Source organism: Lissotriton vulgaris, chromosome 5 (genome assembly GCF_964263255.1).
Source record: "Lissotriton vulgaris chromosome 5, aLisVul1.2, whole genome shotgun sequence".
Lineage (NCBI taxonomy): Eukaryota > Metazoa > Chordata > Amphibia > Caudata > Salamandridae > Lissotriton > Lissotriton vulgaris.
In genome coordinates, this window is record NC_141693.1 from 1981932817 (window position 1) to 1981955330 (window position 22514).

The window sequence follows — 22514 nt, forward strand, 5'->3', positions numbered from 1 at the left end:
CAAACATCACTTATTACCAAGCGTGAATACTGCTCAATCCTTGCTCCAAAACTTTATTTGCAAAATATACTGAAAATAACCAATCTTTATTGCATCTTAAGAAATTTCACGATATCATCACAACCTGTAAGAAAACAGAGAAAACAAAAAGATACTATATCAACTGTATTCACAACGAATCGCTGTCCTCAGGGGCTCGTGGGTGGGTCAAAATTGGCTCTTCGTTCCGTCTCGAGCTCACGTGCAGCGGGGAGGTGCAGCTTCAGAGCACAGGAACAAGAGGATGCTTTCTTGGCTTCCGCTCCTTTTATCCGTCTTCAGGGTGGGCGTGAACCCGCCCCCGCCTGCCTCCGAGGGCGTGGCCGGCCGCGTCGGTGTCTAGGCCAGCCCACTCTAGGGCGGGAAAAAGGCGCGCCCCGGCTACGCCGCTTCGGGCATACCAGCCGAGACTCGCCTCCCGCCCAAGATGGCTTCCCGGGGGGATCGAGGTACTCCACCATACGTTCGGGGGGACCGAATGGTCGCCCCTTTCCATATGGCTGAGATACCCGCCACCCCCTCTCAACTGAAATCCCCAAGAATTGGGAAACCGGAAACCGTTCTTGAACTTTTGGAAGGCGGGAAGGGAGTCACCCTTCCCGGCCGTATTTATTAAAATATGAAACAAAATTAAAACATTAAAATAACAGTTTCATATTATGTACAATTTAATTTCCACATTACGATGTTTGGCTAACCTTAACAGATCTCTAATACAAAGGTTCTCCTAGCCGAACTAACATCCTACAAAACATTTGACTTGAAATTGTACATCCTAACGTTAAGGGCCAACGACAAGGTCGTAACCGGTGTCAGATCCCTAAACCAGAAATACCCCCCTCACTTGTGAGAGGAGTGACCGCACAGAGGCGTACCTCAAGTGCATCTACCAATTTCCCTTTGTACTTGACGGGGGCCCCAATAAACTCGACGCCATTTAACGGTCGTTCGAGGACTCGTGTGAGGTGTCTAAAAGGTAGCGTAAACCCCCTCCCGCACCCCACACAACTTACCCATCTGCCGTCGCAGATGTCCTGGCCCCGGGAAATTCCCCAGGAGGGGCCGTAGCCCCTCCTATCCAGGAAGGGGCCTTGACCACCTTTCCTTTCCTTCCGGCGGCCTCTCCTTAGACAGGACCGCCTCCCCGTTGAGGGGCCAATTGGCCACCTCCCCCGCGCGCTCCCATCCGTAATGGGTGACGCCCCCTCATAGGGATCTTCGAATTACTGCTCACTGATCATGACATTACCGCCACAGGCCGGATAGTTGACCGGCTATCCGGACCCCCCACAACACTCCTGCCTAAAGGTCATGTCATAAAGTCTTTAGCCAAGCTATCAGGTCTCTGTTGTATCCTCGTGCTTCCTCGCTCTCCCCGCTGTTCTCACCTCGCCGCATGCATTGGAATGTGGAATCCTGTGTCCAGGCATTCCAGTGATTCCTGTGCAGCGGTTGGCGTGGGCTCTGGTTAACGCTATATCTTTTCCTGCAATAAATCATATTCACCACTTCTACTTTGTTGTCAGCCTCGCTCCTTGATGGATACTTCACTGGCGACTTGAGGTGAACGAACCTACGCGACTCCAGAGCCTGCAGCCCCGGTTTTCCCGGACCACGATTACCGTTGCTGTTCGAAGGTGCTTAATCCCTTCGTCTACCCCTTCCGAGTCTTCATTACCGCAGCAACGCTCATTTGGTGAAAATCCCGCTTTCTTCAACCCAAGCGGTGAGATTATTTTCAATTTCAATGACTTTCATTTAATTTTGACTGTACCAAGTGACGTGTACACTCCACCACGCGCCTTCATAGTTCAGCGCGAGCAAGTTCACGCGCACCTCGTTCTCAGCATTCCAATCTGTCAGCGCTGGCAACCAGACAGCATCAGCGCTCCACATGCTGCTATTGTGACATCACAAAGGGTTTCTTCTAGGAAATTGCTTTTGCTGCCATTGTGACGACAGAAAGTCTTTACTCATTCACTCTTCAAGGAATGGTTCATCATATTTATGACATCACAATATCCAAGTGAAATAATTTTTTTTTTACACGCTATTGGAATTCTCTCTCTATTTTTTTTTATTTTTTTTTTCTTGTCATATTCTTAACTTCTCTATGGAGAGCTTTAATGCTCCTCCGCCATTTTTGGCAAGCCCCGGTGAACCACCATTGGAGTGGAAACAATGGCGTGAAGGATTTGAGGCCTATCTTGAAGCTATAGGAGGCGAGAATTTCACAGACAAACGCAAATTCGCAATTCTTAAGCATTCTCTCGGCGCAGAAGGGAGACAAATACTCTCTCATCTCCCTCCTATCACAGTAGACGATGAAGAAGAAGAAGAGGCCGATGTCTACGAAAATGCAATTATGCAACTCGACAAACAATTCATAAAGAAAGTTAATGAAGTCGTGGCACGTCACAAGTTCCTTAGCAGAAAACAACTTCCAGTGGAACCAGTTGATTCCTTTATCAAAGATTTAAGGATCCTTGCAGCCAAGTGCAACTATCAACAATTTCAAGATCAAATGCTAAGGGACCAACTCGTGCACAACGTCTCTGATGTGAAACTTCAAGAAAAGTTACTTGACGCGAAAGATCTATCTCTTTCAAAAGCAATTGACATCGCTCACCGATTTGAGGATATGAAGCTTGGAATAAAAGAACTATCTGAAAAGAAATCTAAAGATCTCCCTTTGGAAAATCAAAGTATATCAGTTGTCCAAAACGTCAAAAAGAATCCAACTTCTTTTGCTTCCAACAAACCTATGTTCACTTCTACATCTCATCAAAACTTCAGAAAAGATGTTATCTGTTTCAAATGTGGTTTTCCCGGCCATGTGGCTACGGATAAGAGATGTCCCGCTATTGGACAATTTTGCAACTATTGTAAGTCCAGAGGCCATTTCTCTAGGATGTGCAAGAATCGCAACAAGTCAAGATATTCTAGTTCTGACCCCAGACGCCCCAGGTTCTCTGAAGTCCAACCTGTGGACATTGATGACGATGAATACGACGACATCTGTACTGTCTACGAAGTTGGAGGGGAAAAGAAAGACTCACCCTTCTGTATGCTTCAAATTGGATCCAAGTCGATAAAAGTCATGGCCGACTCTGGAGCAAAGTATACTTTAATAGGCGATGACGTGTTGCTAAATGAATTTCCTGATGTTGTTTCATTATTTCCCTCTGACATAAAATTAAGGGGATATGGGAAAAAACCTATCGATGTTTTTGGATATTTTCCATCCACTTTATCGTTCAAGGGCAAATCGATTCAGGCTAAGGTTTATGTTGCCAAAGATGGGTCGTGTTTACTTGGTTGGCCACAGCAAAGAGAATTGATGATAAAACTTGATCCCAATCACCCTGATCAAGTTTTAGGGTATTCTGACTTCATCAATTCTGTTGATGTGGTTCCAGACAACAAATGGGAAACTATCTTTCCCCAAGTTTTTTCCCCTACCTTGGGTTTACTCAAAAATTTCAAACATAAAATTATTCTCAAGCACAATGCTGTTCCAAAAGTACATAAGGTACGCAACATACCTTTAGCCTTACGTGAATCTGTAAAAGTTGAGCTTCAAAGGTTATGTGACTTAGATGTAATTGAGGAAATTGAATCCTCCGAGTGGCTTTCGCCAGTAGTTGTTGCCCACAAGCCTAACGGTAAAATTCGTTTATGTGTTGATATGCGCGATTTAAATTCAAGCGTGTGGGTGGATAGGCATCCTTTACCCAATATTGGTGAAATGTTTGCTAAGCTGAAGGATGCATCCATTTTCACCACTTTGGATTTATCTAACGCATATCACCAGATTGCTCTACATGATGACAGTAGACATTTGACTTCATTCATTACCACTGAGGGTGCATACCGTTATAAAAGAATGCCTTTTGGGTTAGTGTCCGCATCCTCAGTGTTTCAGCGTGTAATGCACAACATGTTTAAGAATGTACCCAATGTATTATATTTTCAGGACGACATCCTTGTCTTTGGTAAGGACGAACGTGAACATTCTGAAGTTTTGTTTAAAGTCCTTTCCATCCTTCAGGACAACGGTCTCACTCTCACCAAAGAAAAGTGCAAATTTGGAAAAAATTCTGTAGATTATCTCGGTCATTCCATTAGCAGACAAGGCATTTCTCCCAAAGTCAGTCTGGTCAAAGCAATTGAAAATGCACCTGAACCTGTCAACAAAGATCAACTGAGATCTTTCCTCGGTTTGGCCGAGTATTATGCCAAATTCATTCCATCTTTTTCTGATAAAACATCTCACCTTCGCAACCTGATGAAGAACCATCAGGAATTTGTTTGGGACGATAACTGTAAATGTCAATTCAATTTTATCAAAAAATGTATCATTTCTGCTCCTGCTTTGGCACCTTTCGACACTAATTGTAAATCATTTATTGTTACTGACGCCAGCAATGTTGGCATTGGTGCGGTTCTGATGCAAAAGCAACACAGAGGTCTTGTTACCATTGCTTTTGCATCAAGGCCTTTACGGGGTGCTGAGACAAAATATTCCACTCTTGAGAAGGAGACATTAGCCTGCTGGTGGGGCATTGAATACTTTCGTAGATATGTATATGGCACTGACTTTGTAGTACGCTCAGACCATCGGCCCCTAGTAGACCTTTTCACAACCAAAGGCTGCGGTAAAGCCACTTCTAGAATTGCTAGGTGGCAGTATAAACTTCAAGATTTTCATTTTTCTCTAGAGTACATTCCCGGTGCTAAGAATGTCCTTGCTGACTTTCTTTCAAGACTTCCCATCGATGATGATAATTTTGTTGCACCTGATGATGACCCTGACAAAGTTGTATCTATTTGTGAGGTATCCAATGGATGCATTAGTGAAGATGTTTGGAATTCTGCTTGTGCTGGTGACCAAGTTTATTTAGATGTCATATCTTTTGTCAAAAATGGTTGGCCTCCTAAAAATAGTCTATCCCCTAATGTTTTGCCTTATTCTCATGTGGCTCCTGAACTCTCAGTCCAAGGGGAAACCCTCTTGAGAGGTTTACTGTTAGTAGTTCCTGATAACTTAAGAAACACTGTTTTGGACATGGCTCATGAGGGTCATCCAGGCATGTCCAATATGAAAAAAAGGATTAGGAGTGAATTTTGGTGGCCTGGAGTCGACAAACTTATCGAGAGAAAGGTACGATCGTGTGTTGAATGTTGTGTGAGTGACAAATCTCAAAAGCCTGTTAAGTACCTCCACGATCCCGTCTCAAGACCGTCAAAACCATGGGAATGCGTTTCTGTTGACATTGCTGGTCCTATGTCTTTTGGTCAGGGTCCTGTGTACGCCATTGTCCTGATAGACCAGTTCTCTAGTTGGCCTGAAGTCCAGTTCGTGTCTGTTGTATCTTCTAGGGTGGTTATCGATTTTCTAAATTCGATTTTTGAAAAAGAAGGTTTTCCCTCTTCCTTGCTCTCTGATAATGGCCCTCAGTTTACCTCTTCCGAGATGAAATTTTTCTGTAGCAATCATGGTATTCGACACAAACGTTCCTCTGTTTATTACCCTCAAGGCAATGGCATGGTTGAAAGGTGGATCAGGGTGCTCAAAGAAGGTCTACAACTAGCTGTGTGCAATGGTGAGAATTGTTACGAGGCTGTTAGAAAGCTTTTGTGGAGCTATCGGAATACACCTAAGGCCTATGGTGAACCTTCTCCTTTTGAAATAATGCGGGGGAGGAAAGGTGTGTGTAATTTGAGCCAACCCTGGATGCATGGTCTTGTCGAGGGCAAGTGTGCTAGTCGTCGTTCCCCTTTGGTGCCTTCCTTTTCCAGCAATCCCTGTAAGGTTGGTGATTGGGTACGTGTGAGAAAGTCTGGTTTTCTTAAATCTGGTGTTTCACGTTTTTCTGACCCGATGTTAGTTGTTAGAGTGGGTAAGCAGGTTGTGGAGTTGTCAGACGGCAATGTGTGGAGCCTTTCTAAGGTTGTCAAAGTTCCTTTTTCTCTTAGCAGTTCTTTTGCTCCCAACCACACTAGGACCTTTCCTACTGGTTTCAATTCAAGTCATTCTCCTGTTTCTCCACCTTATGTTGGGTCCACTCCCCTTCACTCCTCTCATCCAATTTCCTCCCGTCCGAGGAAACCTCCTGTGTGGCATAAAGATTACATTGTTGGTAAATAACCTTTTCCTTTCCAGATTGATCTCAATGTTATATGTCTGCATTTATTACTATGCCTGTATGTACATTCTGTTAAGATTAATTCTTTCTTTTCTAGAAAGGAGGATGTGTTGTATCCTCGTGCTTCCTCGCTCTCCCCGCTGTTCTCACCTCGCCGCATGCATTGGAATGTGGAATCCTGTGTCCAGGCATTCCAGTGATTCCTGTGCAGCGGTTGGCGTGGGCTCTGGTTAACGCTATATCTTTTCCTGCAATAAATCATATTCACCACTTCTACTTTGTTGTCAGCCTCGCTCCTTGATGGATACTTCAGTCTCCTATGAGTAACTCGTTCCCCATCCGGGACAAATGAACACCATCCCCCAAATACATACTGTCCCCTTTCATACAACCATGCGAAATAGAATGCAGTGTACTTGAACGGAACAATCTACTCACTTTATTATTAATTTTCCTTACTGAATGATTCAGAGCAGAAACAGAAATAGCCCCCCTCCACACTTTCCGTGGGATCATATGGGACCATGCACTTGTGCACCCTGGAACTCTTCTCGCCAACCAACTTACCGTGGAAAGCATCGCCTCAAGAAGAAGTCGTCTACCAGTGGTCACCAAATCATTGCCCCCAAGATGTACTATGACTACAGACGGCGGTGACCTCGTCCGCCCTAACAAACCCTCAAAAAATGATCGAAACTGGTCAATACAGAGCCCGCCCTTTCCGTAGAAGGACACACTGTACCCGTATTCCCCAGCCACGTGAATCATGTCACCTGCTTTGAATACGTCCGCGGCACGCCTCACGTATGAGTGGCCCACGACCCACACCTCCTTTTTCACAGCCGGTGATGTCTGACCGCTGGCCCCCCGGTGTCGGGTCGACTGCACAGTCCGCCCCGCCTCGTAGGCTTGCGCAACTGAAAACCAAACAAAAACAAGAAGCGTGAGTACATCATTACAGCTTCACAACATGTGCAACCGCACATACCTCTTATAACAGTTCGAGGACCAACGCCCCACACGTTTTACTTGTTCAACATTCAGACCCCTGGCTGTAGCCTCTGTAGCAGCCCCTATCCGAAAGGAATGGGTCCCAAACTCGCCGGGGTTCAAGCCCGCGGCCGAAATCGACATCGCAAGCACCCGCTGAAACTGAAACCTCGTCAGTGGGGTGGCGTCAGCGTGTCTTAACAAGGTCCCCCCCCATGCTGCCACCCTCTGCGCTAAATATTCCTCTACGCACACAACAGGGCACCTGGAAGACCCGGGGATCCTCTGAATGATTACGCAGTCCCCGATTGCACCCTGATTGGATTTGGACCTGACAAACGAGACCGTCATCGTCTCCTCCCTGACCTGAATGGTTTACCGGCACAGTCCCCCCATCGTATCCTGCTTGTTCTTTGCCACTAATTCGCTTACCCGCATAGCCCCATGGAATGCTAATGCAAATGCGGCTCGGAACAACACTGCTTCGTACTGGGATGAACATGTTACCGGTAGCACGGACAATAACAGGGTCAACCTATCCAGACCTATCGGGTGCCTATCGTCTACTCTGCGACCCTCAAGGCGTTGCCACCCACGTAGCGCTTTCTGCACAACGAAAGACGCTGTCGGGTCCTGGATCCCATGAGCCCTTGCCATAAAGGAAATGGCGGCCCGATGCCTCTGGGCCGTAGCTACTGACTTGCCTGCCTGATGTAAAGAGAGCAGGAATCTCACTACAAACTCTTCCTGACCCCAAAGCTCCCCCCCGGCAGTACCCAAAAAGGCCCAATAGGAACGGAACGCCCCTTCATATGCCTTCCTCGTCCTGGGTGCTAAACTCTCTCCCACGAGGTTTTGTAGTTCGGGCCACCGAGAGACCAGAGAGCTTCGGGAAAGGGTGCCGCCACCGGGTCCGCTGTGGGCAGAAAACCCCAGAAGGCCTGCATACGGAAACGAGAAAGCGCATCAGCCGCTTGGTTCATCACCCCCGGCACGTGTCGCGCCCTAAACAGTACATTCAGTTGCATGCATAACAACACAATTTCCTTGAGCAGTCTCAGAATCAATTTGCATCGTGCTGCCTGACTATTGATACACTCAACCACGGTCATGTTATCAGACCAGAACACCACAGAGTGATCCCTAAACCCTTCTGGCCATGTTTTAAAAGCCACCAGAATAGGGAACAGTTCGAGAAAAGCAATGTTACTCGTCAACCCGCACTCATGCCACCATGGCGGCCATTTTTGAGCCGACCATTGTGTACCCAATATGGCGCCAAAACCCATACTCCCCGCCGAGTCTGTCCAAAGCCCCAACTCCTCGGAAGACACCGCTGGTTTGTTCCAGACAATTCGACCATTGAAATCCGCCAGGAATGCAATCCAAATGCGCATGTCCTGGCGAACCTCTGCCGAGAGTCTCGTGCGATGATGCCCTTCCTTCAAGCCGACCATGGATTGTGCAATGAGCGGGAAAAAGGGCGCGCCATCGGCATTACTCTTAGGGCAAAATTCAACTGACCCACCACCTGTTGCAATTGATGCAGGTTTACTTTTGTTGCACGAATACATGTCTCAAGGGATAACCTGAATTTTAACACTTTTTCCTTGGGTAATCGAAAACAACCTTCCACCGAGTCGAGCTCGATCCCCAGAAACTCGATCAAGGTCGAGGGACCCACAGTCTTACCTGGCGCCAATGGCACACCGAATTGATTCATTAGGACACAAAATTCATGTAAAGCCTGTCCACACTCAGAATCCCCGGCTGCCCCCAAAAACAGAAAGTCATCGAGATAGTGCATAACATGTTGAAAACCTGTCTTCCTCGTGAATACCCACTGCAGAAAACAACTGAACTTCTCGAAATAGGCACATGAAATCGAGCATCCCATTGGCATACATCTATCCATGTAATAGCGACCTTGAAACTGAAAACCAAGGAGACGCTGATCGTCTGGGTGTACCGGGAGCAACCGGAACGCTGACTCGATGTCCGATTTGGCCATCAGCGTCCCGGGCCCCAGGCGATTCAACATGGCAACGGCCTCATCGAAAGATGCGTACCGCACCGAACACACTTCCGGGTCTATCGCGTCATTCACGGAAAGACCACGTGGGGCTGACAAATTATGTATCAGCCGAAACTCACCCGGGTCCTTCTTGGGGACCACCCCTAGAGGAGAACACACAAAGTTAGCAACCGGTGGCAAATCGAATGGACCGGCGACACGACCTCGAGTCACCTCTTTCCCAATCTTTACCTGCACCACCGCCGTGTGCTGTAAGACCGACATTTGATTCTTACAGTTTGGTACCCCCTGAAAATCCCCCACTGGGATGCGGAAACCATATGAAAACCCGTTCCGTAACACCCCAGCGGAAGCGTGATCCGGGTATTCGCTGAGCCAAGGAATCATTGCCATGGTATCAATCGGGGTCGGTAAAGGCGCCCCTCGGACTATATTAGACCTGTTTGGCACCTCCCTTACCACCGTTATCACCCGTTTTGGCTCTGCACATGGACTCAGGATGGGATGGCTGCCCGCACCCCCCACACTCATGTCTGAATTTGCATGACCCCTGGGGCCTAGTACATTTGCCTCTGTTAAAATTCCAACAGATACCCCTTTTACCTGTGTTGCCACTCGGCTTCGAGTGGTACTCGTTACCTGCACCCGTCCGAAAGGGTGTCCCAGAGTTTTGGCGGGAGGATTCCCCCCCGTTACTCCCTACCAATGGCACCTTCAACATCCCTGTACTCTCCATTTTTTGCCAAGACACGGAGTCGTAACAATCCCAAGACAACAATGGGTTGTGTTCTTTAGCTTTTCTAAACAGATTGTCATAGCAGAACCACTGATTGCCCCCATATGCCACAGAATACTCCATAATACGCGACTGATAAATGGGTAACTCGGTCAACAACTCGGGCCTGCGCTCACCCATGATGGAAGTAAAAATGCCCCACGCTCTGCCCCAAGTACCAATGGTCTCGTCGACCTTAAAGGCGGCCATTTTTGCACGCCAAACACTCGGATGCATGAGCTCCTTTTGACTCTTCACATGCTCGATCTCGTAATGGTCGGTAAGCATTGAAAACATGTTTACATATTTATCCGCCCAAATCAATTCCTTGATTTCTTGTGGGACGTGCTGGGCAATCTTCTCCTTTCGAGAAGGTACAGACCCCTCCCCCGCAATCGGCAATGTCCGCTTACCTGAAGTAGACCCCGCGCTTGTCGCCGAACTTGCGCCTGCTGTACTTCCAGCCGCCGGAACCTGTGGGGGAACAGAAGATGGCGCCTTCGCAGCCTCCCTAGATTCCCGCAGTTGCCTCATTACTGCCCGGGCGTCGTCAGCCGTGGCGCCCTCGCTATCGTTTCCCAACCACGCTGCCAATTGTGCCGCTAACTCGGGGGGCATATCCTCCCTGTTCACGGGGGTGACCACCACAGGGATTGGATTCCCCTCTTTCGGCACCGGGGTTGGCTCCTCTCGTAGGGTTTCGGGAACCGGGGTCTCTCCCCCAAGTGCTCCCCTTCTGGGCCTCTTGCTTTTTCCACCGGGGATTGTTCCCTGCAAAGGCCGTTTCGGTCCTCCCTCCCCGTCCTTAGCCTCAACCTTTTTCTTCAGATCGGCTATCTCCTTCATGAGCATGCGGAGCATCTCCTCGGTACCGACCCGCTTTCCGACTTTCTTGGGCATTCTCAGACGGGATATCTGTAAGACAAAAGAAAGATTACAACGCTCAAAATTGGCTCTTCGTTCCGTCTCGAGCTCACGTGCAGCGGGAGGTGCAGCTTCAGAGCACAGGAACAAGAGGATGCTTTCTTGGCTTCCGCTCCTTTTATCCGTCTTCAGGGTGGGCGTGAACCCGCCCCCGCCTGCCTCCGAGGGCGTGGCCGGCCGCGTCGGTGTCTAGGCCAGCCCACTCTAGGGCGGGAAAAAGGCGCGCGCCGGCTACGCCGCTTCGGGCATACCAGCTGAGACTCGCCTCCCGCCCAAGATGGCTTCCCGGGGGGATCGAGGTACTCCACCATACGTTCGGGAGGACCGAATGGTCGCCCCTTTCCAGGATTGAAGTCCACAGTTCAAAGATCATGCTCTATGAACAAATATTACTATTTATGATACTCAATATTCAAAAGAACAGATGAGCAAATAGCGGAAAGCTGGTCCATACACAGAACAAATCTGGTTTAATGTTAGTATAATATAGGTACGTTTTTATTAGTTCAATGTAAGTGTAGTTATGGAACAGGAGGAAACTGGTGTGAGCTTCAGTGTGCAAATTGCCAGTTTTAGAAGGGTAAATTCATGACTGTATTAAAACTAGCAGCCCGCCCCAGCGTTGCCTGGGACAGAAAGGGGCTGGGGGCAGCATTGTAAGCCTCTGTGCACAGCACCCCCTCCTCCCCCCCCACCGACATTGCCCAGTCCGCATCCCTCCCGCCTCCCGCCCCGACATTGGCTATACCGCCTCCCGCTTTGAGCCCGCCGCCTGCCGCCCCCCGCCCCGACATTGAGCATTTTGCATTGAGCATAGCGCATAGCGCCTCGAGTCTCCCCCCCGCCCCGGCTTTGTAAACCCCCCCCCCAGGTTCCGACTTACCTCCCCGCGCTGCCACTGCTCCTCCGCTTCTCGCGGCTCCGTATTGCTGTTGCACTCCGCTCCTCCCCTCGCGCAGACGCTACTCATGTCCTCGCTCTTCCTGTTGCTGTGAACGACGCTACTCCCCTCACGCATACGTCGCGGCCGGCGCTACTTGCAAGGGACTACTTTATTTTTATTTGTAAATATTTTAAAGAACGTTTTTTTTATTTATGTAGCCTATGTCCTTCTGCTTGCCCTGAGGTTTTCTAAGATGTCTTGGGTGTTCAGATTGGTGGTGTAGTTTTCGAATTTACCTTGCCCAAAGGTGCAAGTTCTCTCTTTATAATAGTAGTATAGATATAGATATAGATAAACGTGAATCTGTGCATTCAAGTGGATTAATCCAGGTGTGAAAACTAAATGTATGTATGCGTGTATATATCTATATCTATACTACTATTATAAAGAGAGAACTTGTACTTTTTGGCCAGGTAAACTCGGGAACCACAGCGCAAATCTACACAACCGATACATCTATGAAAAGTGTGTAGATGGACATAGGCTATATAAATTTTAAAAAAAGTAAATTAAAAAAATTACGTTTGTAAACAAAGTAGTCCCTTGAAAGTAGCGCCGGCCGGGACCTAGCGCTGGGCACGACGCGACGTGTGTGATGACGACACGGAGGAGGGCGGTGCAGTTACGAGCGGCTGTGCAGTGAGTGAGGAGGCGGCACAGGTAAGGAGGCAGCAGTAAATGAAAATGTCGGGGCGGGAGGGTGGCGCGAGTGAGTCTGGGCGGGAGGGTGGCGCGAGTGAGTCTGGGCGGGAGGGGGGCGCGAGTGAGTCTGGGCGGGAGGGGGGCGCGAGTGAGTCTGGGCAGGAGGGGGCGCAAGTCAGTCGGGGCAGGAGGGAGTCGGTGCGGGAGTGGGTCGGGGCGGGAGCGGGTGTTTTGCCCCTAGCCTCTTTCTGCCCCAGGCAACGCTGGGGCGAGCTGCTAGTATATATGTAAATCCAAAAATCTCTTAGCAGCTCCCTGTGTGTGAAAGCAATGTCAGCTCCTATAGGGGGCGGGGAGCTGGCAGGGACCGCGCGAGCCGGGGAGGGGGAATGCATCTGGGGTGCTGGGGGTGGGGGTGGGGGCGTGGGGGGGATTTCCATATTTCTACATGAATTTGGTTTATTAAATCAGCATGTGCACCTTTATTATAAAGTTAAAATCCAGATGGATTTATCCTTACATATGCATTATCATTACATAGTAAATATCTAGATAGAGTTATCCAAGCATCAAAATATAGTCAGATACTATATGTACTTCATCACATTTATTTATTTATTTTATTTTCATAGTTTCCAATTTGCACTTGCACTTTATTTGAATGATGTCAATTGCATCAGCTATGTGCCTCCCTGACTACTTTTTCATCTGGTGGCTGACATGCTGTTAATACCAGTCATGGTGAGATGACACTGTATGTACACATTTTTTGCACTTGCACTTTATCCACTTGTTCCTGATTGCGCCTCTTCATGGGTTATTTGATTGTCTGTATTGGTCACAGCGTTGGTAGGTCATGAGATATGCATATGAACCACATATGAACCACAGGGTTTTAGATATCCACAGGAATAATATGTCTCTCAACACTTTACGTCATTTTGACCTTTCAACTGTTAATGAATGTATAAACCTGTCGGTTTAAAAAAAAACGTAAGAAAAAAACAATCTTGAAATTGAGACAGGGGGCGACTATTATGTAACAGACGACAGACATGTCTAGTATGTTTACTAGCTCTATCTAGTACCATGGAGGATGTAACCGGAACACCTAATGTAGCACTATATAAAATGTCAGTTCATGTTCCGGTGCGTCATGTGATCAAGGCCGTGGAAACACGGCCGAAATGTGTCATGCTGAAACTGCAATAAAAAAACACCACTGGGTCTGGGCTCCCAACAGCACAGCTTGCCACAAGCTAATAATAAACAAAAGAGAAGTGCACGTGCTGCTACCTAGTTAAATATCCTAGTTTTTTAAAACATCTGAAATCAAACCAATGTTTTTGGATCAAGAAGTATCGTATTTTTATTTTTGCTTTAGTCAAATATTCTATATTCAGCTTTTTGAAACAATTAGATTTTTTGCGAAATTTATATTTTCAAGACCTTATGTACAACATACAAGAAAAACAATATTTAATGATCTTTATATTTACAAACAACATTCTATATACATTTCAAAGTATCTCATCCCACATTCAGTCACACCACTTTCATACTACACAAAAATGTACATACAACAGACAATGCGAAAAAACATATACATTATTTTCTAGTTGGAAGAACCAATATTCACAACAAAGCCATAGATTTTTTATATTCAACAAAACATTGTTTGTGTTTTTTAGAAGAATCTTTTACTTATTTCAGGCTTTAACAGTCTACGCGTTTCGAACTCAATCAATCTTGAGTTCTCATCAGGACCACAGTCTCTCACTCAAAGAAACCAGAGTACATGAAGTTATCCCCGTCGCCAGCATACATTTTGTATCGAGTGTTCAAATCCACATGTATTGTTTATTGAAGCCTGGAATCCCCGTTTCTTCAATGGAGGTTGAGGCTGTGTGGGCTGTGGGTTCCGAGACTACGCCTACAAATCTTCCTCAAACGAGGCCGTATTCTCCTTCAAGGTTTGTTTACAGGGACCGCGTCTGGATTGAAGCCGCTTCCGGGTCTGCAAAGGATCAAGGGGCGTAATTGTTTCAAAAAGCTGAATAAAGAATATTTGACTAAAGCAAAAATAAAAATACGATACTTCTTGATCCAAAAACATTGGTTTGATTTCAGATGTTTTGAAAAAACTAGGAAACTGCAATAAAGCACTCACTCTGAAACTCTACATTGTAGTCCGTACCTGTCTCTTATTACCAGAGGCGGTAATTGAGGACTTTGTGTCTTTATATATATATAAAGACACTTTAAAACACTGCCTTTTGGTGTTGAGAGATCTGTACCTGGAGGAGGAGAACGCGTGGTGAGCCACGCTCACAGGACTTTGTTTGTATATATATATATATATATATATATATATATATATATACATACAAAGGTCCACAAGTTGCCCCAAGAGCGAGGTGCACTCACATTTGGCGTTCGTCGTGTCAGGGAAAGTCGCAAGCGTGCCCATGCCTGCAGCGACCTGACATGTTTCGGGCTCCGCCCTTCCTCAGAGGTTTGTGCTGCCGCCCAGAAATGCCAACACGTGACTTTCCAACATATATCCTTTAATCACGCATCAAACTCAGGTGAGTATGTACGCAATGAATCCTGGTATTGGAAGTCCATATAACACCCCAGTGGGCTGGTCAGCATTTCATGAGCAAATAAAGTTTATCAATCGCAGGCACACTGCTGACACCTTCCCTCATTCTGCCTCTCGCCTTTTTGTTCCGCCGTGTCATCCAAGAACAGCCGCGGAGCCGCTCGCTATGTGGCGGTGCACCCCCCGGCCGGGCCGGCCGTCAGACACAAAGGTCCACAAGTTGCCCCAAGAGCGAGGCGCACTCACATTTGGCGTTCGTCGGGTCAGGGAAAGTCGCAAGCGTGCCCATGCCTGCAGCGACCTGACATGTTTCGGGCTCCGCCCTTCCTCAGAGGTTTGTGCTGCCGCCCAGAAATGCCAACACGTGACTTTCCAACATATATCCTTTAATCACACATCAAACTCAGGTTGATTCAGATGCTCCGTCCATCACCACCCCCTTTTGCTCTTGGGGCAACTTGTGGACCTATATATATATATATATATATATATATATATATATATATATATATATATATATATATATATATATATATATATATATATATATATATATATATATATATATATATATATATATATATATATATATATATCCAGCTCCAAGGGGTGACCAAAACTCGAGTAGCACTCAGACACATCACGCTTTTTCCCCAAAAAAGCCTTTAATGGTGTGCACAGATAAGTTCTCAGTCTCTCAATGCATGCAACCGCAGCCTTACGCGTTTCGTGATTCCACTTCCTCAGAGGCTACAGTGGTCGAAAGGAGCATAACGGGCCATACCCTCCTATTAAGCCAAATCGCACGTTGAAATTCAGCTGCTCTGTATGAGTCAACGCGTAGGGCATCTGGGAGATGAAGTCTTTGCTCTTTTGTTAAGTCCAAGTGCCGTGCCTCATCTTTGAAGCTCTTGCTGTATTTAGGCTTCATGGTCCCCACGCCATGGGGTGGTGCTGCTCAGCGGCAGAACGGCTGATTAAATATCCAGCTCCAAGGGGTGACCAAAACTCAAGTAGCACTCAGACACATCACGCTTTTTCCCCAAAAAAGCCTTTAATGGTGTGCACAGATAAGTTCTCAGTCTCTCATGCATGCAACCGAAGCCTTACGCGTTTCGTGATTCCACTTACTCAGAGGCTACAGTGGTCGAAAGGAGCATAACGGGCCATACACTCCTATTAAGCCAAATCGCACGTTGAAATTCAGCTGCTCTGTATGAGTCAATGCGTAGGGCATCTGGGAGATGTAGTCCGTGCTCTTTTGTTAAGCCCAAGTGCAGTGCCCCATCTTTGAAGCCCTTGCTGTATTTAGGCTTCATGGTCCCAACGCCACGGGGTGGTGCTGCTCAGCAGCAGGACGGCCGCTTAAATATCCAGCTCCAAGGGGTGATCAAAACTCGAGTAGCACTCAGACACAGCAAGCTTTTTCCTGCTGCTTAGGAAGTGGAATCACAAAACGCGTAAGGCTGCGGTTGCATGCATTGAGAGACTGAGAACTTATCTGTGCACACCATTAAAGGCTTTTTTGGGGAAAAAGCGTGCCGTGTCTGAGTGCTACTCGAGTGTTGGTCACCACTTGCAGCTGGATATATATATATATATATATATATATATATATATATATATATATATATATATATATATATATATATCCAGCTGCAAGTGGTATATATATATATTATTATTATTTTTTTTTTTTTGACGAAGGCGGCAACGCCGAAACGCGTTTGTTAACTGACTACCGAGGAGGTCTTTGATGAATAAAAGACTTGGCTGACCTACGCCGTATTGGCTTTGAGTGCTCTCATTCTCTAAACCCGGGAGCTTTTGGGGTTTTGCGTTTTGCCAATATATATATATATATATATATATATATATGTCCAGAACCTCCTACGAACAAGAGGAAGGCCACAACAGGGGAATGCTTTGAAAGTGCCTTTATTTTGCAGCACAGGTCGTGGTTGTTCTGTTACACCCTCTGTGGCGAATGCATTTCGGCGTGGGTCTGCCTTCATCAGCGCCAGGTGAGTTTGTTTTGGAATGCGGGCGTGTATCTGGGCTTAAATGTCCTGCCCTGCCCAATTCAAAGAGCGCAGCTCCTCCCCCACGATATGTTCCATTTGCATATACCTCTTGTACTCCGCCCGGTGACCAGCGCATACAAGTCCCAGCATGCAGTGATATTTGTTGGTAGGTATTGCAGAGAGGGGGGATTTGCCCTGCGATGTTTATAGAAAACCCCCAAAGTCCTTGTGCCGCTCAAATAGCGGCGTTTCCTTCAGTCCCCTACCGCTTCAACCTCCCAAACATTGGAAATCCATTAGGGGGGGCAGGCTTGGAAATCCTACCCGCCCGACGTGATGTCCGATGACATGGTACCGTACGCGTACCCCGCGATTTTTCGATTTTTTAAATTTTTTTTGCCCTTGGGGGGTCCTTCTGGGACCCCCTGAGAAGGGCTAGGGGGTTGGGGGGTCTCTACCCTGCCCCCTTTTTGTGTTTTCCACTCTTGTTTTGGGCTCTCATGTGCCTCAGTTCTCCTGAGAAACAAGATGGTGGCCAACTCTTCCTGGTTTGGACAGTTTGGAATGTTGACAGTCGACTACCAGCCAATCAGGATCACGCTCTCGCACGTAAGGGTACGCGCACGTACGCGTACGGTACGCGTACGGTGTGCGGACCCGTAAGCTCATATAGATATATATGTGTTTTTTAACCTAATTTTCAAAAAAACTACTGGAGCAATTTTCACCAACATAGCAAAGGCACATCTGCGTACCAGTCCCTACAATTTTGCAAAGTTTGGCGTAATTCCGTTCAGCGGTTCGGGCTGTAGACTTGTCAGACCGTCCTATGGAAATTAACATGGGGAAAACACGTTTCGGACCCCCTTTTCTCTCACCCCCCACTTCACGAATCCACCTGTAACTTTCAGGGAAGGAGCGGAGCTGGCCAAAATTTGGGAAAATTACATGCAAATTCCTCAACCGGGGCCAATGGTAGCTAGGTCCTAACTATATATACCTACTGGCTATCGCGCGAGCCGGGGAGGGGGAATGCAGCCATTTCGCTACCGCCATTCCCAAGTCAATAAAGTGGGAGGTCCCCTTTTGGCTTTGGCTTCAGCGGTACAGATGCAGGATACAAGTCTCCCATTTGAGAGGGATTGTGCGTTTCGTGCAATGAGACAGGACGTTCGTCACTTCTCTTCATTATCCCTAGAGGCACTGGCAGTTCCACAACACATGTAGCAGGTCTGCGTCTAAAAGGCAGCAGCGTGGATAGGCGGCATCCATGTGATTAAAATATTTTTTGATTTTGGCTAGGGTGGGGTACTCTCTCTGTGTAATGTAATATTGTATCAAATGAAAGCACACGTTTCTAGGAACGTATATAGGGCTTTTCAATGCTGAGGTCTACTCAGTGTCTGTGAAAGGACAGCATAAGTCCTCTTCCCAGCACTGCCTCAGGAGTGATAATGTTACTGCAATATGTTGACTGAGGCAGGCGAACCACTTTGTGAGGTGTCTGCCTCGCCCCATGACACGCAGGCATTGGATTGGTAGGTGTGTCGGGTTAATTTTAGTCCTGTGCCGTAAATTCCGATCTGCTTGCAGAATTTGCAGAATTTGGTTAATTTCACGTCCCGCGGAGAACGCGGAATTGCCAAACATTCCGCGATTGGCTGCTTTGTGGAATTTTCTGCTTGTTCGCACTTTCAAAATACATGTTGGCGAAATATTTCTCCCCGAGCACGCAAACAGCATTCGCGAACAGGAAAAAAGCATTGTGTGCACGCGGAACAAGCAATTCCACGTGTTCACAGAACTTTTGCCTGCTTGTGGAGATTTTTTTCCGTTTTGCGGAGCTTTGCATAGCGCGACTACGCAAATTCCGCCCAACCCTAGTTATTTTGTCATATCACCCCATTGATTAGTAAGGGCTGCTAGAAGTGAATGATGTAGGAGAAATCGGCCTAGGTATAACCCATCTTCTTCAATCAGTATGGCATATGGTGCTAAGACGCCCTCCTGGTACAAGTCTCCTGTGTCCTGGATCCGAGCCTCCAACCATTGGCGTAGTTCGATTGTCGTTGTGACCACATAACCCCTAGGCATGCCCTGCAATGGTAAAGGAGGTGCATATGGTTTTCAAGTTTAGGGTGATATATAAGCACCTGCGATAACCTCGATATGCCATATTAAGCAGTAGTGATAGTGGTTTCTGCTTCACACAGGGATGGAACAGATTGATCAGGGCTTTGAGTGACCAAGGTGATGAGGTATATGCCGTGTCAAGTAGGTGGTGATGGCCAGCCACCGAGCCACCTACTGCAGCTGCACGGCAAGATAGTATTGTTCCATATTGGACACTGCAAGGCTGCAATGGTTGGTCAGCAGGTAGATTTTTTTTAATAGCCACCGACAATGATAGCTCCCCCAGAGAAAGTCCCTGATGGTGCTTTCAAGGGCATGAAAGAAAGGTGGTGGGATATATAGAGGTACGTTGGTAAAATAATTTAGAAGCCTCAGCAGGACCACCATTTTAATTAGAGCCACACGGCCCATGAGGAATAGCAAGAGTGTACCCCACAAAGACATTTGAGAGCAAATGGATGCTAGCGCCCTACCCAGTTTACCCACCAAGAGGTCCACATGCTGGTGATAAATCCTAATTCGTAAGTAGCGGAAGACATCTACTTGCCATTTTATGAGGGTTCTGTTGAGTGCATACATCAGGTCCGGACATGTGTGGTCATCAATGATATAGGCATGATTTTTGCTGCTTTCACTTTCAGGCCTGATAGGGCAGCAATGTCTCCAAAGGTGTGCGCCAGCAGGGGAGACTGATCTGACGTCTTTGACATAAAGAAGGAGGTCGCCCGCATACAATGAAATTGTATGCACTCGGTCCCCAGGTGGGAAGCACCCACATATTACATCACTCATGACATGTTCTAAGGCACCATTTATGACATCACTGATGATGTCCCAAATAGCACAATGGATGACATCATTAATAACATCATCCAATGAGTGTGTTAGTTTGTTTTATAGTTTAGATAGTGGCGGGTAGCTACTATATTTGGACAGCCTGTGTCCAGCTAATCAGTATGAGCATTTACAAAACCCATGTGCTCTTAATGCACCATAGGTGTGTAGAGGTGTTGAAGATGTTATAAATCTTTGTATTCAAGAGTAACTCTGTGTGCAGGTGACAGTTGATGACTTATGTTCTTTTGTACTTACGTTATCAGCCCTTTTTCTATGTCCCCTGTTCCCCAGCCTCTTTAGAACCTTGTTGTGAGCATTCCTAGTTGTTTTACAAGTTCTTTACTGGTCAGTTGTTTTCCTGGTCAGCCGTGAAGTGTCCGCTATGCTGCAGGCTCTATCAAAATAAAAATAACATTGCGTATGTGCTCGGAGCATCTTGAAGACTTCATTTACTACATGTTCATTATGTTCCACACAAGTATTTTGGCACTGCCGAAAAAAGTTTCCAGCAGGGCAAAGATTTTACTTACACCATACTACTTTTTGTAAGCAGCCAAGAGTTATTAGACAGAATTGTCTCTGCATATCAGTTTCTACTTACCATAGAAGACTGTGTGCATCAGGTACTAATCTTTGTGCATGTGCTTGTTTTGCCTCGGAAGATGGGTTATCTGTAAAGCTTTCACCCAGTGGCGTTCACATTTTCCAAAAGGACGAAGCAGGACGGGGAATCCCTGAGTTAATATGAACACGACATAAGCGCATCGGCAGGGGAGGAGGTGTATTTACTAAAAGCCCCTCTACCTTGGACCTCATATGCAGACCCCTTGGACATAAAACTAGAAATCTGGGGTTCCAGATTGAACCATTCAAGAAAATATGGTAGTTGGGAAATGGGGATTATTCAAGTCCGTTTAAGAAGGATGTCCAGTTAATAAACCATTCTTTGAGTCTGCAAAAGAAGTACAAGAATGCATATATCAACTCCCTTTCATTCAGGGTATAACAATCAAATATACCACAAAGAAAAGTGAGCATAATGACTGTCTTGATGAAGATGGAATAACCAGATACCCATCGAAATGCATTAACGCATTTCTATACATTATCCCGAGGACAAGTTGGACCTGTAGATACAAAACAGAGTATATGTATCCAGGCTAATCTTGCTAAAATTATTCCCAGGGAATTGTTGAGCTAAAAGACAAAGCATACTGTCTATCATTGTTCGTCCTCCCTACTTTTTTAGGGTTCTCTGTGGTAAAAGTGTTATAAGATGTTATATTATGTCCTGATCTGATGAATTGTATTCTTTTTAATTATGCTGAAATGATACATAGTGTATTACAGGTGTTTTTATAATATTTGTGTTTTAATATTATTTACATGTACTAAATAAATAAATTGACTTGTTTGCACTGCATGTTATAGTAGTATCATTGTTTGAGTGTTTCAGGGACTATGAGTGAGATCTTTTTTAGTTAATTTATGTTTTATATGAATTAAGAATTCCACTATTGATAGGGGGGTCTTGTTGCTTGAGTGAATCAAGGGATAATTTGTTTTTTGTAACAATAGCCCCCACAGCTCCTGTGTTGTGGAGGGCCTGAGTTCCAAGGGGCCCCCTCCAGCACTGTGTGCAGGCAGTGGGCCCCTGGCATGAGAGCTCCTGACTAGGTCCGGAGCGTGGGGTGACCCCTCCATGTACTTTGCAGGCTGTCCCCCCAATTTAAGTTATGCCACTGTTTTCACCACAGTCTGAAGGCTGCAGGTAGAATGATCTTTAGCACCTTCAGACCTTGGTTATTTTAAGAGAACAGTCACACTTTGGAGAAGTTTTGAAAAGAGTGCGCACTGTTCTTAGAAGATACTTTTTAATACTCTGTGGCGTATTTCTCATCAGAGTTTCACTCTCTGCAAACACTGTGCACTGAGTAAATGTCTACTGAGTAAATGTCTCCATAGCGTAGAAAGTGTTAACAGTACCCACTTTTTTACTCATATCTAGAGTTGGCGGTAAACTCTGCCCCGCCTGCAGAGTTTGCAGAGTTTTTCCACTCTGTGTGCTTCTTGGAGCACAAAGTTTAGCAAAGACTCTGCCAACAGCAGCATGGCGGAGTTTACTGGTGCTCACCCCAAGTTACATGTTTCTTACTAAACGACACTGGATCTACTCCTACCTCCTTGTCTATAAGTTCAGGTGTCAGTAGACTGGGGTGTTCCTCATGCTTGTGCATTGGGACTTTGATAAGAGGAGACCGGAAACTTGGAGGAACCGTTTGCTGCTTTTTCACCACCTCTAGCCACATAAGATTTATGTTACACCATAGCTGAAATGTTAGGGGACTCAAACGTTACAACCATGAAAAATATGTTGCACAAGTTGCGGCTCGAAGCCACCCTCATCCTCAATTGTGT